We start from the raw sequence: 7,199 nt of genomic DNA, 5'->3' as shown, positions 1-7,199 counted from the left end.
AAGGCAGTAAGAGAAAGATGGGCAGAGTATTTTAGGGAGTTGCTAAATGTGAAGGAGGATAGGGAGGGAAAGGTAGTTGCAATGGGAAGCGGTAAAAAAAAAAAAAAATTGGAGGAGAAATAAGGAAAGATGTGGTGAAGGCAGTTGTTAAGATGATGAGAGCAAGTAAGGCACTTGGATTGGATGGATGACATGCAGAAGGTCTAAAAAAAGAAGGTACAGTGATGATGGACTAGTTGGTGAGATTATTGAGTGTTTGTTTGAGAAGGTAGAGTGCCGGAGGACTGAAGGAGTGCCTGTACAGTTCTACTTTATAGGGGAAAATAGGACAAGTATGAGTGTAGTAGTTTCAGAGGGATCAGCTAGTTAAGTATAGGTGAGATGGCTTACGGACGGGTCTTGATTGAAAGGATTAGGAGAGGAACAGAGGGAGTAATTAGAGAGGAACTGTGTGGGTTTGAGATAAGTAGGGGTTGCGTAGATCACATTTTTGTGGTAAGACGTATATGCGAGAAAGCTATAGGAAAAGGTAATGATGTTCTATGGGCTTTTATGGATTTGGAAAAGGTTTATGATAAGGTAGACAGGAAGGCGCTGCTGGAGGTATTACATATATATGGGATAGGAGGAAATCTTTTATGAGCGTTTTATATGTATGTGTATATATATATGTATATATACATATATATAAGTATATATGTATAAATGTATGCATATATTTATATATATGTATGGATGGGGTGAAGGGGGCTTTGGGGAAGAGGGGAATGTCTGTTGAGGAAGGACGGGAGAGGACAGAAGACAGGGGTGAATGGAGAATGGTTGTATATGGATGATGTTGTGATTGCATGAGGTGAAATGGGCGGGGGGATGGGTGGTGAGGTAGTATGTGTGAGCAAAATTTGACGCAGCCCGAAGGGATTTCTCCCCGTCCTCTCCTTTTATGCAATGGGGGGACGGAGAGGGTGGGTCGCCGATTTAATGAAGCGGCCATGCTGTGGATGTGCTGTGTCTTGTGACACTGCTTCTGGCCCAGGGCAGTGGACAAGGTGCAGGGATCACCCGTCATCCAGGAGGTGCTCAGATAAGAGGGAGGGTGGAGGGGTGTGGAGTGTATTCAGGGATGGAATTGGTGGAAATGATTTTATGCCTTTCCCTTTTTGGCTACCTCCCTTGTAAGGGGAAAAAAGACTTGGTATATGTATGTATGCACATATATATATACATATATTTATATATATATACATATATATGTATATATATATGAATATATATGTATATATATATACATATATATATACATACATACATATATATATATATATATATATATATATATATATATATATATATATATACAATAATCACGAAGAACCCACTGTCGTAATATAAGGAAACTTTAGAAGAAAGTGTAACTTCTATATTTCGGCTAATAGCTACCCCTCTTCAGAAAAGTACCTGAAGAGGGCTATAGCTATTAGCCGAAATATAGAAGTTACACTTTCTCCTAAAGTTTCCTTTTCTTCCGACTGTGGGTTCTTCGTGATTAATATTTACAAATGTGCTACAACATTTTGTCTAAATACACACACACACACACACACACACACACACACACATATAAATATATATATATATGAGTATACACATACATATCTATATCTATCTATCTATATATATTTATAAATATATATGTATATTGTGACGCCTATGAGGAAGGGCCAGGTTCAAAACTAGAGTTCTGTTTAAGAATGATTATTTCCTTCAAAAAATATAAAGATACAAATAAACAATGATCGAAAAATAGAAGTCGCCAAAACTAGCGAAAAGTGCAATGTCCGTAACACGTAAATTCACAGAACATAAAAGGCTAGTTTTGCCAAGACACGTAAATATACAAGTGTCGATCAAATATCGACAATCAATAAGAAACAAAAATAGTCTTAAAGACAATAAGTGGTAAGGTCGAGAAATATCGACCATCAGAAATGGAAACTAAGTCCTACGTAATAATTTACGTAAAGAAAATAACAAAGTCGAGAAAATTCTACGACTAAGTCCGACAAAATTGGACACGAGCAATGAGGCTCCGATAGGCAGAGTCCACAAAGATTCGAGAATAAAAACGTCTAAGTGCCAAACGTAGAGGACACAGTGCAATGGGGGCTCTGAGAGGCAGAGTCTGGAATTCTGGAATTCAAGAAAAGACCACCTCGCCTGCGCGGGATCGGGTTTTGTGGGAGGGGAAGAACGTCTGTTAGAAAATGAAAAGATAGTAGCGTATAAAAGAGGGCTATTGCCACCGGGCGAATCGCGAGCAATTAGGGGCTAGATTGTTGTCATGGCTTAGGAGGACTTGACCAGGAGCTTGGAGGGAAGCGCCTGACGCCGGAGGTTAGGAGCTTGGGATTTCCAACGGGGTTAGGATCACCAACGAAAGTTTAGAGTCCAGCTTGACCGTTACAAGCAATGATATATATAGACTCTTCTCCGTAAGATCCGGAGAGTTGCCAAGTGTCGCTAGACGCGACGATTAACAAGAGTGTTTAGGAATATTTCCAAGTACATACACGGATATTCTTTACATCAATGAATAGATAATAATATTTGATAAAGTTACCTTGTCAATCTTAGATAAGCAGAAACTTAATAGTTTTTATATGAATATCTATACGTACGTAAATGTAAGTTAGGGACGCAGTTGCCACAAAATTGGTTCACACGCAAATTTCTTTAGTGCGCGCTTAAGCTAGCATGCCCACAACGGCGTTTACGGCGTCAGAGAACGACGAAAATATGCAATTACTTTAATCTTACGTAAATCAAATCCTAAGATTGACAAGATAGATCCACAAGGTAATACACATACATAAATTCATATGCAAAGTATGGAATAGTTTGTCAAAGCACAAAAAGGAACGAAATACAATCCGATGAATAGAAATCATCACTTTAAGAGTCTTTAGACGTGGATACACCTCACGTAGGCACAGAACTTTCTCACCGGCGTCCGAAGATTAAGAGAATATGTAATTTCTCTTATCTTACGTAAATCAACTCGTAAGATTGACAAGAGAGATCCACAAGACAATAGACATACATAAATCTATATGTAATGTATAGAATTTAGTTAACAGTGTACAAAAGGAATGGAATACATCATATAAATATAATTCATCACTTTAACAGTACTCTTACATCGATCACTGACAGTTGGATATCGAGAAGTCCACCAAGCCTAACGTGGAAACGGCTAGCATAGTCCGAGTTACACATACGTACATGCGCGCATGTGCGTCTGAATGAAATCTTCACTACGACGAGCCTGTAGTCGTAACTATATATATATATATATATGTGTGTGTGTGTGTGTGTGTGTGTGTGTGTGTGTGTGTGTGTGTGTGTGTGTGTGTGTGTGTGTGTGTGTGTGTGTGTGTGTGTGTGTGTGTGTGTGTGTGTGTGAGTTTGTGTGTGTGTGTGTGTGTGTGTGAGTTTGTGTGTGTGTGTGTGTGTGTGTGTGTGTGTGTGTGTGTGTGTGTGTGTGTGTGTGTGTGTGTGTGTCTATGTGTGTGTGTGTGTGTGTATGTGTGTGTCTATGTGTGTGTGTGTGTGTGTGTGTGTGTGTATGTGTGTGTGTGTGTGTGTGTGTGTGTGTGTGTGTGTGTGTGTGCGTGTGTGTGTGTGTTTGTGTGTGTGTGTGTGTGTGTGTGTGTGTGTGCGTGTGTGTGTGCGTGTGTGTGTGTGTGTGTATGTGTGTGTGTGTGTGTGTGTGTGTGTGTGTGTGTGTGTGTGTGTGTGTGTGTGTGTGTGTGTGTGTGTGTGTGTGTGTGTGTGTGTGTGTGATTGTGTGTGTGATTGTGTGTGTGTGAGTGTGCGCGTCTGTGTGTGTGTGCGTGTGTGTATGTGTGTGTGTGTGTGTGTGTGTGTGTGTGTGTGTGTGTGTGTGTGTGTGTGTGTGTGTGTGTGTGTGTGTATTCACTTGGTCTTTGGATCACGTGTTGGACTCGTGATCGACAGCTATTTCCCTCCTGGAAGAGAGCTCAGAGCTCGTAGGTCCGATCTATGGGTAATGCTATGACCTTGCACACCCACACACACCCAACTCCCCGCCCACGAGAGTCAGAGTAACGACCCGAGGCACAGCGATACCGAAATAATTTCGGCCCTGGGCAGGATTCGAACTGGCTACTGGGAGCACTTCTGCTTCCCAGTTCAGCGCTCTACCAACTGTGTGTGTGTGTGTGTGTGTGTGTGTGTGTGTGTGTGTGTGTGTGTGTGTGTGTGTGTGTGTGTGTGTGTGTGTGTGTGTGTGTGTGTGTGTGTGTGTGTGTGTGTGTGTGTGTGTGTGTGTGTGTACGTGTGTGTGTATTTGTGTACATGTATATATATATATATATATACATACATATATACTGTATATATATACATATATATATATATATATATATATATATATATATATATATTACTGCTTAAAAATGTACCACATTTGTCGATCACGTGAAAAAAATAGATCGGATGACCGTAATCGACCAGATGTCCGTGATGGGGGAAATGTTAATTTTGATAGGAGAAATGTTAATGAGGCATTGAATGTCAATGAAGGACCAGATAATAATAATATAGAGCAAGGCATAAATAAAAAACAAAATGATAATATAAGACATGATATTGAAACTCAAAATGTGTCAAAAAGAAATAATCAGGAGTTTCTTAAAACTATGTACATTAATGCTCGTAGTATTAGGAACAAATTTCAAGAAATACAGGCGTATGTCAAAAGCGAAAATCTCGATATGATAGGAATAACTGAGACATGGTTAAATGGTACAGAGTTCGAAGCTGAATTTAATATTGCGGGATTTAAACACTTTCATCAGGATAGAAACCACAAGAAAGGTGGGGGTGTTCTATTGTACGTTAAAAACAATGTTCATGCTTGTGTTTTAGAGAAAATGAAACAGGATGCATATGACAGTTTGTGGGTTGAGTTAACCCAAACAAATGGACAAAAAATGAATATAGGTGTAATATATAGGCCAAAGACATTATCATTAGCAGACGACAAACTGTTATTTCAAGAACTGTCTAGTTTCTGCAACCGGGATTTATTGATAATGGGTGATTTCAATTTTACTGACATTGATTGGATGACCCTTGAACATGGCCATATAGGTAGTCGCTTGATTGATTTTCTTGGTGACAATTACTTAATTCAGCATGTAAAAGAGCCCACAAGATATGGAAACTTACTCGATTTATTGATCACTAGCCGCGAAAGCAGGGCAACTGATGTAGAAGTCGGTGAATCTGTTGCAAATAGCGATCACAACTTAGTCAGATTCAAACTCCTAAACAATTTTAGAATAGATACTTGTGCTTCTAAAATACCCGATTTCAGTAAAGCTCAGTTCATAGAACTACGTCAGGAGCTTCAGCTTACAGATTGGGAGGCAAAATTAAACGAAAGACCTGTAGATCAGATGTGGGAAATATTTCAAAATACGCTCACTCTAAGATGATTCAAACTTACATTCCTTTTAAGGACAGACGTCCCCCAAATCAGGCTCGCCCAAAGTGGCTCGACAAAGAAACTGAAAAAAGTATTGCTAAAAAGAGACAGGCTTATAAGAAATATAAGTGCTCGGGTGCATCTAATGACTATGAAAGTTATGTATCAATACAGAGAGATTTAAAAAAGACAATAAGAAAAAGAAAACGACAATACGAAATGAACATCGCTGAGAAATCCAAAGAGAATCCCAAAGAATTCTATAGTTACATTAGAGATAAAAAGGTTGTTAGGAATCACATTGGTCCACTATTATCTGCTGACGGTCAACTTGAATATTCAAATGAAGGAATGTGTAATCTCTTAAACAATTATTTTAGCTCGGTATTCGTAAACGAAACACCTCAAAGTGAATTCCAAACTGAAACCTGTGAAAAGTCTGGGGTAAACTTACTCACTACGGTAAATATAACAAAAGAAACAATTAAAAGGTGTATAGACAAACTCAAAGTTAATAAAACACCAGGGCCTGACGGTTGGCATCCAAGAATCTTAAAGGAAATGAAAAATGAGATTGTTGTTCCATTAGAAATTATTTTCAAGAAATCCATCATATCCGGAGATGTCCCAAGAGAATGGAAGCTAGCTAACGTTACTCCCATATTCAAAAAAGGTGACAAAAAGAAACCAAATAACTATAGGCCTATTAGTTTGACTTCGATCGTAGGAAAAATAATGGAAACTATCATCAGAGATGCTATCGAATATCATTTAGAAAGTAACCGTTTGATAAATGATAGCCAACATGGTTTCAGACGGAAACGTTCTTGCGTGACTAACTTACTTGAATTCTACAACACAGTTGTCTCGAATTATGACAAAAGAAACAATATAGATTTAATATATCTAGACTTTGCAAAAGCTTTTGATACCGTCCCACACGAAAGACTACTTACTAAATTAGCTTTGCATGGAATAAGTGGTAGCCTATTAGGTTGGACTAGTAATTGGTTGAAAGGTCGAAAACAGAGAGTTGTTTTAAATGGAAAAACTTCTGGATGGAAAAGTGTTGCAAGTGGAGTTCCTCAGGGTTCCGTTCTTGGGCCACTTCTATTCATAGTATATATAAATGATATAGACCATGGACTAAAATCTACTGTTTCCAAATTTGCTGATGATACAAAACTGTGCGGAGTGGCAAATGATCACTCAAACCAATTAGATATTCAAGAAGATTTAGATCAATTACAGCAATGGTCTGAAAAGTGGCTAATGAAATTTAACACAAGTAAATGCAAGGTAAAAATAACAGCAAGTACGATTACAAGTTATTTGGAAATTCGTTAACAAAAGTGGATAGTGAAAAAGATCTCGGCGTAATTATCAGTAACGACCTCAAATCATCCAAGCAGTGTATTTCAGCCTCTGAGAAAGCAAATAAGATTCTGGGATTGATTGCGCGATCTTTTGATTTCAAAAGTCCATCACTCATTAACAAGCTATATAAATCGTTAGTTCGTCCACATTTGGAATATGCTGTTTCCGTATGGTCACCGAATCTCATTAAAGACATTGACAGACTGGAAAAAGTACAACGGCGAGCCACAAAACTGATTCCAAATATCAAAAATAAATCATACGAAAATCGACTTAAGCACATGAATCTGTTTTCCCTAAAAAAGCGTAG

The sequence above is a fragment of the Oratosquilla oratoria genome, chromosome 32 (genome assembly GCF_046742065.1).
Source record: "Oratosquilla oratoria isolate Oo_2021 chromosome 32, ASM4674206v1, whole genome shotgun sequence".
Classification (NCBI taxonomy): domain Eukaryota; kingdom Metazoa; phylum Arthropoda; class Malacostraca; order Stomatopoda; family Squillidae; genus Oratosquilla; species Oratosquilla oratoria.
The sequence above is the reverse complement of the archived record's forward strand: the minus strand, read 5'-3'. Positions refer to the sequence as shown.